General features: G+C 32.4%; 1 protein-coding gene across 8 annotated transcripts in view; it reads right to left on the reverse strand.

The window, feature by feature from the left end:
• Positions 1-12,490, reverse strand: part of FAM172A (family with sequence similarity 172 member A) — a 429,997-nt gene that overhangs the window by 306,048 nt on the left and 111,459 nt on the right. The gene's annotated exons all lie outside the window — the stretch shown is intronic.

Genomic DNA, 12,490 nt, shown 5'->3' on the forward strand with positions numbered 1-12,490 from the left:
AACTAATTCACCTAATTTACTTATCATAAAATACAAATACTTAAGAAATTACTAGGTCAATATTTTAAATTGCTTAATATAGGAGTGACTGCCTCAAAATACATTTCCCTTTTACAACTGACTCACTGTTTTAAATTTGTTAATTTACTGTTCTAAGTGCTTTCTACACAACCCAATTTTTTTTTTTCTCTAAAGTGAACACTTCAAATTGCCTTGGATGGGCGATAATGAAAAAGCAACACCATTTATTAATTTTGTATAAGTTATCCTCCACCCATGAGATTCCTTGGAGGGGAAGATGTCTGAATTTTACCATACAGTGCCACAGGCAGAAAATGAGAGAAACCAAAACAAATACATCCTGGAGTGAGATAAACTGCCTGCAGCAGCGAATGACCTACTACATACCTTTCCATACAGGCTTTGATGTCATAATTGGTTAATTTCCAGGAAAAAAAAAAGACAATTACCAATAGTTTAAGTTTTTTCTGATAAAAGTGTTTAACTTCTTTAAGTTTTTGATCATCAACAATACACACTATTCAAAAGGGCAGTACCATTACAATACTAAGTAAATGTGCATCAAAACTCAATGGAAAGATATGTTAACTATCAGAAAATGCAAACTGAGAAGTACATCAAACTTTCCTTAAGAAAGTTTAGAAATATTCTTGGCACGTGTTTCTCTGGATATATGTTCTCTTAAATATTTTTAAGACTAATTCATTATTAAAGAGAATTTTATTCAAACATGCAGCTCATGGTATGAATAAGTAAGTACTCTTTTCCCAACAGAATTGACATGTCTTTCAAATAATAGTTTATTGGGAAAAAAAAAACAAACCACTACTGGGTTAGGAATTTGGAATTTTAACATATACATATACATATATGTATGTGTATATGGTATAGTCACGAATATGTTTCAAAACATATCTATTTTTAATAATAAATAAATTGATCTTTATTAAAGTGAGTTATTAACATCCTATGTTCAAGCTGCACCAGAATATATAAATGCTTATACCTATAACTTCATATCTCAAATAGTGTCCTTAGCTTTAACAAAGTTACCACTCTCTTTATGTAATCATAAAGATAACAATTAAAAAAATTTTTTTAATGTTTATTTTTAAGAGAGAGAGACAGAGACAGAGTGTAAACAGGCAAGGGGCAGAGAAAGAGGGAGCCACAGAATCTGAAGCAGGCTCCAGGTTTTGAGCTATCAGCACAGAGCCCTACGCAGGGCTTGAACCCATGAACCATGAGATCGTGACATGAGCCAAAGTTGGACGCTTAACCGACTGAGCCACCCAGGTGCCTCATAAAGACAACAAATTAACAGAATTGTTTTAAGAAGGCGTAAGGATCACAACTTAATAGAATTGTTTTAAAAGCTTCAGCCACACTATCAAATATGGTAAAACTGTGAAAATTATAATAAAAGCAATGGTCTTCATTATTAAAAGGAAAAGCAAAGTTGAATTGCTTAACAGTACTCTCCCTAATTTTCTTAATAAGTTTCTTTTGAAGAAATGCTTATATTATTTATCATTATCACTGTGTTACTGCAGAAATAAAAGGCCAAAGGAGAGCTTCTTAGAAATATTAATTTTCTCTATCAAGACTTTAGTTTTGATTTATAAAACAATAAATTGTGAAATAACTTACTTTCATTCAGAATTTAAATTATAGCACATATGTTCATTATAATTTAAACTCTAGGCAACAAAAAATAATAGTTTCCTCTGCTGTGCCATTTGTAGATGGCATACCTAACCTAAACTGGCTTAAATCTCGCAATCTTTTTTTTAATCTCACAATCGTATAAAATTAAATGTGAATGACCCTGAAACTATCCATTTTTTTAAACTGTAGAATATATACTTAACACAGTACTATTTTTGTGCTTTTTGTTAACATAATACAACTTGTGTTTTTTTTATTACTTAAAAAAAAATTTTTTTAATGTTTATTTATTTTTGACAGAGACAGACAGACAGAGCATGAGTGGAGGAGGGGCAGAGAGAGAGGGAGACACAGAATCTGAAACAGGCTCCAGGCTCTGAGCTGTCAGCACAGAGCCTGACGCGGGGCTTGAACTCATGGACAGCGAGATCATGACCTGAGCCGAAGTCGGACACTCAACTGACTGAACCACCCAGGTGCCCCTTTTTATTAACAAAATACTATTTGTGCTTTTTAAAAAATTAATACTACTGGAAGCCCTCTTCCACAGCCTTCAGTCTTCACGAGGCATATTCATCCTTGTATATTCATTTCATAAACAAGGTACCATCTCCTTTTCAATAAGGATTATAAACACAAATCAGAAACATAGATTCTAAAAGATTGTTGTCATCTGAATGCATACCTGACAGTAAGAGATAACTCATTGTATTTATGTTTGGAGTAAACTGATAAGAGTTTATTTATTTTAAAATATAAAAGTACGTGATTCTAAATATATGAAGTATGCCAAAGTATTCCATCTAATTCTGTTTTAGATTTATTTTTGATAGACAGAGACAGAGCACAAGTGGGGGAGGGACAGAGAGAGAAGGAGACACAGAACTCGAAGCAGGCTCCAGGCTCCGAGCTGTCAGCACAGAGCCCGACGCTGGGCTCAAACTCACAAACCGTGCGATCATGACCTGAGCCGAAGTCGGACGCTTAACCAACTGAGCCACCCAGGCGCCCCTCCATCTAATTCTTATAACACCTCACTACAAATCTGAAATACTGATTTATTTTATGACCAGGAAAACAAGATTATATATTTTATGTAAAAAAAAAAAAAGAAAGTTAAAGTATTAGCCTGTTAGTATCCAGAATTACTGTTGAAATCCAGTCTTAATTCAAAAAAGTTGTATTATAAATAAAAAAATAAGTAATTAATAACATATCCTTTTCATATTAAATCTTTAAGTCATAATGCTTATTAGTTACGATTTCTAATTTCATAAATAAAAATAGATAATTTATCTAGGAATTAATATTTTTAGGAATTAATATTTTAAAATATGCCTTTTATTTACATCACATAAACAGGTGAATAAAATCATCACCAAAGAAGCATGCTACTGAACAACACCCCTGGAAACTAATAATTATTAATCCTTAAATTCACTTAACACTTTTTCTTCAAAAAATCATATTTTACTGATTATTTAAATATAATTCATTTAACCCATATAATACATTTAAAAATATGTGAATATCCACACACATATAATGCAGTTAATCTAAAGCTTGGTGACTTAAACAGTGCAACCTACACTTTCATAAACAACCTACCTTCCATAATTTACTGTCTCAATTATTTCAAGTAGCAGTTCAGACTATTTCCTACTCCTAAAAGCTGATATTCTTTTCATTTTAGTTCTTCTCCTCAAATTAAAGTAACTCAGGGGCTCAACTGATATACGGAAGTAATTAAGTTTTTAAAACCTTGTTTAGGATAAATAAAAGTATAAAGCTAAAACCCAGAAGGAACCAAAAGTACAGTGAAAAATGCAAAGCTGACCTATCTCTAATCTTTTCTTGTTAAACCTAGGCTACTCAAGAATTGTCAGCTAATTATTTCATTTTATTGATGATATTTTTCTCTAGGGAAGTTCTTTTAAAAGTTTAACCCCGGAGCAAGTCATGGCTTCTCCAATCTTTGAAAGTGTCCAGAGCATTGATTATAACTGCAGGAGGTGTTACCTTCTACCCAGAGAATCTCACCCTGCACAATCTTACACACTCTCTCACTCCCCAAACAGCTTTGATTCAGCAATTCAAACTGCTTCAGCTGATATTAAAGGAAGAACCACAGAAAAGGGATCAGCAGTTAAAACAGAATAAAAAGAGGGGAAAACACAGATCGTGGATATAGTAACACAAAGCTCAAGAGTAAAGCAGATTTGAAAAAGATATCAGAGTGACTCAAAAAAGAACAACATGACAGAAATTAAACAAGTTTTTAATGTTTGCTTTCTATGCATTTAAACTCACTTCAACCTCCATTAAAATTCTGATCATACACAAACCCCAAGGCTTTTGACATACTTTCAAAACCCACACCCTCTCTTTCTGTCTCCAGAGTCACTTCTTAGGCAGCCAAGGGAGATTAAAAACAAACAAACAAAACAAAACCACACAACAGAATTCAAATATGCATGTAATTGAGAAATAGAAAGACCAAGTCAAAATGAAATTATAATTATGACCAATAATTTTTCAAGTAAAAATGGTGCCTAATCATTTTAAACATCCAGTATTTTTTTCCCTTGCACTTAGTGAAAAGGCCTAGGTCTACTTTAAAAGTTATTCAATGTCAGTTATAAATATAGGTTGAAAACAAATATTAAGGATAAGAGGCCTTGCAGTATTTTTTAAGAATATCAAGATGCTCTATGCTGTTACACCTTGCTCTCTACTTGACTACAGAAAGAGCTTCAGTGTATGCTTAATTAGTTAATTAGTTCAGTACTAGGGAACAATACAGATGCAAAGAGCTATCACAGAATGGCTATTCACATCTATCTCTGAAATAGTGACCAAAATTCCAGAAGGTAATTGGATTTTCAAAACTGGATGTGGTTTTTTTTTCCCAATTCAGTCATGACAGGGCCAGAAGGTAATGATATATCTGCCATGATGCAACAAGCAGACCTGTCTTCTGTCAAGAGTTGAAATCATAAAGGAATAAGCTGTCGTTAACAACGTCTCTCCAAACACTAGAGCTGTCATTCCATTGTTTTCTTTTGCTGGCATGGGGGCTAGTGTGGCCTCATATACCTTGTCAGTTCAGTAATGTGCTAAGCTTTTTTAACCTTTTCTGGAATTTCTGACTTGAACAATATTTTATGAAGTATATAATGTAATAGCTTATATTTTCTTTGATTAATATGTAGTTTCTCTCAAAGTTTACTCTTAAAATTTGGAATTAGTGTTCTTGGTTTCAACCTATAATTTAATAGACCATATTTCAAATAAGAAAAAAAATCCGCAGTTATGTTTTTGAAGTTTGAAATTAAATTTCAGGGGTCTAAATTTAGCCAGTCTTTATGGGTAAAAAAATCAATAATTATTTTAAAAAGCTGCGTTCAGTTTTGTAATGTAACATTTAAGTTGTTTTAGAAATAGTTAAGTGATAATACATACAGTTAATAATAGTTAAGTGATAATAGTACTACAGTATATTTCATGAATATTTCTTATAATTTTTAAAAAATTTTGTCTTTTAAATTATTAAAGTAATACCTGCTTAAAGTAAAATAAAAAAAAAGCCAAAAAAAGAGAATTAAACATAAAAAATGAGTAAGTAAAAGCAAAAGAAGAAAATTCATAGTTTCTTGCCTAAGTTTCCTGGAACATCAATGTGTACCCCTGTATATAGAGAAGTGTACATGTATACATGTATAACTGTACTTTTTAACGAATGATCTCATTCTTGTGTTTCTATCTGATTAACTCTTAGTTATCATCTTATATGAATTAACACATAAACTCACACATCTCATTCTTCTTAATTGGTATATAATTTTTAATTATATGAATATACCATTATTTAATCAAATAGTCCCCTAGTGGTGGATATTTCAGTGATTAGAAGTTTTTGTGCCATTACAAACTCCTTTGATGGGCATCCTTGTATGAATACTTTGTGTACTGCTCTAGTATAAATTCCTATAAATGGAATTTAGGATCAAAGGTTAATAAGCACACTTATTTTAGGAAAATATAACTAATTGCTTCAAATTACATTTCCAACAATATTCAAACTTGGTATCATCATACAATTTATTATCAATTTATCTGCCAATCTTAGATGTTGAAAAATAGCATCTTATTTTAATAAGTGTTTAGTTCCACAAAGCTTTGAATGGCTTTTCAAAAAAAGCATCAAAGCCTCTAAGTCCTTTAAACAAAAACATATTTTAAAGCTCCAAACAATTTTCATGTTTTTGAGGTTTCTGAGACCTTAAGCATATATTATAAACTGTATTCTGCTATACTATATTCTGCTTGCACTATGTAAATACTAAGTAACATCCCAAAAGTTGCTGGATGTCATTGCTCCAGTTAAGAATAAAGCTATGCCCTGTATTGATAAAGTACTTCTTACTGCAGCAACAACCATTAGAATCCTGTTAAAATCTCCACGTCACCAACTTTGTAAATATTCATGTTAAAATAGCAGGACCTTGCAGTACCTAGGTGGAACAGTGAATTGAAGGCAGGAGTTAAGAAAGTGTTACCAAATTTAATCACTCAAATTACTGAGGAAAAAAACCCACCCTATTTTAGATAACTATCTATAATGGCTCCATGTTCATTTGTGGAAAAAAAAAATCCTAATACTGTAATCAATCAACTTTACAAAATGTGCCTGTCAAAAAAGGAGGGGATCCCAAATACACTAAGGAAAGAGGAATCAGAAGGTCAGAATAGAAGAGTTAAGTATAGCTTATTAAAAGGGAAGCAAGCAATTTAAATACTAGAAAGGTCTAAATCAACATTTAAAGTATGTAATTTATATCAAACAATAGTTTATATATTCTTTAATTTAGCTACCTTATAATCAATGATTTCAAAAAGAAAATACTAAAAGATTCCACTGTGATGAATATCACTACATAAGGATATCACCTCCTAAGGTTTACAAAGAATATTGTTATAAAGAAAATTGCTTTAATGTTATTTGTTTTAAAAAAGTATGAGTTGTAAAGTGACTACCTGTCACTGGAACAACAAGATAGATAAAAAAACATGTAATTAAAAAAGTATACTGAATTCTTTTGATTATCTCCATTTCTTCCACAAATCATACTAAAATATTAGTAAAAAAAAAAAAAAAGAAGAAGGGTGGTATTAAACAAATGAGACAAAACAAATGAGTGTGGAGAGAACAGAGGACACAGATGTCGATAAATTTTTAGGAGACTGTAAACTGATGGAACTGGATTGGTACTACAGAGGAAAGAAAAAAACAAAAACAAAAACCAAAAACTTAAGTGCCTCCAGAGGGAGATCATGACTGGAAGAAAGTCAACTCATCCACAGAATTTCAGAAAAACTCAGAAATTTCGAGGTGCTTTTCTTAGAAAGTAGGGGTAGGCCTTGAGGCCAAAATCTGAGGCATTACTTTTAATATCACCTAGGGTGCAATTACCACATTCCTTAACAAAGAAACAAACCAAAACCCCAAAAACCAGGTCATAATCTCACATTGTGCAGATAGCCCTACAAAAAATCAAAGGTGTTTCCTTTTGAGACACATCCAGAAAAGGACTGAAAGGACAAACGACCACAGAAGGGGAGGAGAGAGACACAGAGCTCAAATCAAGTGTACTATGCAGAGGTCTGCAAAATGATTCAAAAGAGAGCTCCATTCCAAAATATGATAGAACTTTAAAAATTCTATAGAAGGGCTAAAAGATAAAGTAGGTAACCTACTAAAACAAAATTAGGGCAAAAATAGATGGAAATAAGAGAGAAAGTATTAGCAATTCAATAAGACATTTACAGATTCAACCTGCAACTCCAAAACCAAGATACTAATTCTAGAAATAGAGAAAATTAAAATTATCAAGAAAAAACACAATAAATTTCCTAAGGATTGAGAATCATCACGGGGGTATAGTACAGATAGAAAGCAATCACCAAGTGCCCAAAACAATAAAAAACAAACAGACAAAACACCATAACATAGGAAATTTCTTAAAAGCAATAGGAGTGGCTTCTCGACACCAGGCAGAAGGAAAAGAATCTTCCACAGAGGGAGCAAAAGGATGCAAGATCACAATGGTACTGGACTTTTCAATTAAAACACTGGAAGCTAAAAGACAATGAAAACAAAGCCTTCAAGTTTCAGAGTGAAAATGATTTTCAACTTGGAATTCTATGCCTCGCTGAGTTATCAAAATAAAGGGAACAAGTAAAATAAAGACTTTTTTCCCCAGAAATATAAGGTTTTAGAAATTTATGTCGTATTCACTTTTTGATAGCTCCAACAAAATGAGGGCATATATCCAAAACGCTGGCGTCATTAGATCCAGGAGAGAGGAGGTCAAACATAAGAGAGAATGTGAGGGGAATCCCAGGAGGAGAGACAAGTAGACAGGCAGGCTTAGAAAGTGACCCGTCAAGACTGAAACACAAGTCCACAGGGTTCCAAAAGACAGGTCTCCAGAAGAGAAAACTATGAGATTCTCTGATAAGTCTGGCCTTGTAAAAACATTACTGAGAAGCCAATCAAGATCTCAATTAACAATTATTACAAAGAAAATTGAAAGGAAAGAAGTTATCAATTCCATGAAAAAAACTTTAGCAAAAATGAAATGTAACCATAGTACCTATCTGGCTCAGCCATAAACAGTACTGAAGTAAGAGTAATATTGCAAAGCCTGATTGCTGATTGAATCCAAAAACTGTGATGATGGGAAAGAGATTCCTGTGTACCTTAAGTACACAAGACTAATATCAAGTGACTGATAAATCAAAAGAACAGCCTTATAATTTAAAAATATGGACATGGAACATATAAGTAACTCCAAAACTACTGACAGACTATATCTAGGAACAGAATAAATGAGGAAGGATTAGCAAAGGATAATCACCATTTTGATATATGCCTTTTGATTTTACTTTACTTATAATTTTTTTAAAGTTTATTTATTTTGAGAAAGAGAGCACATGTGAGTGGGGTGAGGGGCAGAAAGAGAGGAGAAAGAGAATACCAAGCAGGCTCCGTGTTGTCAGTGCAAGACCAGCGCTGAGCTACATGCAGGCTCGATCTCACAAACTGCAAAATTACAACCTGAGCTGAAATAAAGAGTTGGTTGGTTGCTTATTAACCAACTGAGCCACCCAAGCACCCCTTACCTGACTTTTAGATTACATGCATGGTAAAATTAAGTAATTATGGAAACATCAGATTCTTCTAAATAATCCAGCTATGAGAAATTAGGAAAATTTAGCCTTAGTGAAGTAATCAGACTTCTTAAAAAATTATTAAAATCAACAAACTTTGTCATCTTGAGTACATCAGTTACATAGTATTTTGAAAGTATTCTTCATAATTTAAACTTTTATTTCTCTACTGATTTAATTATAAAACATTTTCTAGAACTTCTTACACTTTTACTAAATATAATCGCCATCAAGTTCTACCTCATCCATTATACTTAGAGTCTGAAAATTATAAATTAACCTCAACCATCCAAAGAGTGTTACCTATACCAGAGGTTTTAATATTGTGCTCAGATTAGCAGCATACACAACACTGGTATGGTCTTAGAAATGTACATTCTCAGGCCCCAACCAGACCCTTCTGCATCAAAATCGGGTTTCGGGAAAAGGCAATTTGTGTTTCACCAGCCGTCCACGTGATTCTGATACATGGTAAAATTTGGCTCTATAGACTATTGGCTCCCAAACTACTCTCCATAAAACTTTTTGACAGTACATCTCAATTAGTCAAAGCGTGGACAGGGAGAGATCAGAGAGGTGCCTAGGATGCAAAATTTAAGGAGGCACTCATCCTCGGGGTCCTACAAATACTGCACAACCCTGACAGTGACTGACTCCTTAAATTCTGCACCCTTGTTCTATATCTGCAATTAGTAATTAAATGACTTCAAGTAACGTAATGACTTTACTTTCCTTGCCCATTTTACAGAGACCAACTGAAATGCCTAGAAAGATCCACATAAGAAAAGATCAAAGAAGAAACACGTATGAGTAACTCTCAAACTGCACAAACACTGAATAATTAGTACTTGGCTATATGATATACAGTTTCTTAATCCAAGTAATATGATATGCAATGAAGACTGTTAAACACTAAAAATATGAGCTATGGTAACCTCAGAAGCTGTGGGGACAGTATCTGATATGTACTATTTCTCCAACATGAAATCTTAATAATTTTTTTACAATAAAGTTCTGACATATCTAAAATGCAAGGACTGAAATATCTGTTATTATTTTCAAACTGTGATCTATGGAGCCCTAGGGTTCAGGAAGAAATCTCAGGGGTCCTTATAGAAGTTTTCCAATCCTCACCCCAGCTTCAACAAAAGTGGCTCCATAGATTTAAACCTATTTGTTGTTGTTGTAGTTGTTGTTAACAAAACAGTCCACTTAGAAGCAGGGTTTCACTGGTGGGAAAAAGTTTTAATCTTACAGTGCTATGACTTCAATATTAGGACTGTAATCTTATCCTAAAAATCTGTAAGGGATATAGCAGAAATTGTTTTTTACAGCTGTGAAAGCAGGAAAGCTTACTAATGCAAGAGTACACTCTACACTAGAGAGTGAGAGTGGGTGAGCTCGAGGAAGAGGTGCCATAGCAGAAATATTATAAACCATACTAAGTAGATCATATTGTCTATCCTGAAGAATATCAGAATTTACTTCACTTGTAATATGAAAAACTGACAGATCATGAAGAAAGGAGTAGTGGCTTCCAGTCTTTTGTAAACTTTGGAAACATTTCTTTAAAAACGATTTTAGAAAAAAGTCCACAAAATAAAAACAAATAGAGCTGATCTGACTAAAAGGTAAGGATGAAGTAGCTCTTCTCCTTCACATTAGTCTTCCTGTGCTTGCTACCTAGAATACAACCCCTTTCCCTCCAGTCTCCTCCCGCCCCTCCCCCCCACACTAGTCCTTAAAGAACTTGTGGAGAAATACCATGAAAAGGCAAAACCAGAGTAACAAATCACTTTATCTAGATTAAAGAGATACCCATTTTTAAATATTTACCAGGTAGAAATTTACCACAATAAAGTTCATATTCAGGTTCTTAATATAAAACAAAAAGAAAAAAGTACATCAATTAAAATTTTCAAAGTACACAACATATAAATTCTAAATACACTAAAGTACTTAGAAATCAGCTGGGGTTTTTTTTGTTTTTTTGTTTTTTTTGTTTTTTTGTTTGTTTTGTTTTGTTTTTTGTTTGTTTGTTTTTAAGGAATCATGAGTTCCTATTATTGGGAAAAGCAGAAAACAGTCAAGGCAGTGAAATGCTGTTAGTCTCCAAACACTACACTTCTACTTATAAGAACAAAATGACTGACGAGTCTAATGTTACCAACAAACTTCCTCCCTCCTGTTTGGGAAACCAACAGATAGCTTATTCACAGATGTTTGGCATGACTTACCATAGTCTTTCACCTTGAAAAATCTTACACAACAATGAAACTAGGAAAGGAAAGGCTTAGTTGATCTATTAGCAGGACAACGTAATGACATAAAATATTTCACTAGGCATTTATATGTACAAACACATCGAATTTTCTTTACTCAATTATATTTTCAAATATACAGTGAATTGTGATCACATTTCACATAAAATGTTCTCAAAACCACTGATAGGATCTCTTCTAACCAAAAACTAATGTGTCAGACAGAAAGGTAATTTCATGATTCATAACTAGAGATATAAATGTTTAAATAATACAATATTTTAGGTCCTTCACCCTAAACTTTATTTTACTTAAATTCTACTATAGTTTACTTAAATAATACTAAAAAAGTACTGTTGAAGTTTGTAACCAATCAAAGTAATGTCTTTTGTTCTCTGCATATCCATGAAGGCTGAAAAAACAATACACAATTAACCCAAGAAATTCTACTTGAAGCATTTTAAGGGCCTTAAAATCTATTAATAAAAATAAAGTCCAGCTGGGCTGGGCCTTAATTTTATCATTTCAGAGGTAACAGAGCAGGAAACATATGTTTGACCTTTGCAATCATCAATGTTTCAAACAATTCCTCTCCCATTGTAATTACAAAAATGTAATAATGTAGCTCCTATAATGCATACATGTACACATATATTCCTAAATAACTTTAAGTTCTTAAATTAAATCTTTTTCTACAAGATAGCACTTTCCTTTTTTCTGAAGAAAATCTCTTTTCATATCTGAAAGAAACATATACTTTGCAAAATTTGCCTGTTCACTGAAGAACTTAAGAATGAGACAGTTAAATAAAAAACAAACAAAAAAAAAGCAGCCAAACATTAAGATCTAACAACGCTAGGTGAGAAAAAAACAATTTCCCGATTATAGGAAAGAAAACCTTGAATACAATTTTAAAATACCAGTTTCTGAAAAGGTAGAACTCAAATAAGAATAAAGTATTTCAGTAAATATTTCAATTTACCATTTTACAGGTCTTTGTCTAATGCTTAAAGCATTTTATTTGTGAGCTCTGGTGTTTTTAAAAGAAATAACAAACACTGACTTATTCTAACTCTTCTTTTAAAGAATAAGAGATTAATTTCAAGTAGATTTCCTTTAGCTTCTAACTTAAGTAGGCAACGATTTCCAAAAGCCATATTGGTATTTTTTATAAGTATTTTAAATAATACTGATAAATATTTGATAATTTAAGTGATATATCACATAATAATAAATTTAGAATAAAAATATTCATCTCAAAGACATTATCTACATTTGTGTACACTTAAGATACCATTTTTTCATTG

The sequence above is a fragment of the Prionailurus bengalensis genome, chromosome A1, assembly GCF_016509475.1.
Source record: "Prionailurus bengalensis isolate Pbe53 chromosome A1, Fcat_Pben_1.1_paternal_pri, whole genome shotgun sequence".
Taxonomy (NCBI): Eukaryota; Metazoa; Chordata; class Mammalia; order Carnivora; family Felidae; genus Prionailurus; species Prionailurus bengalensis.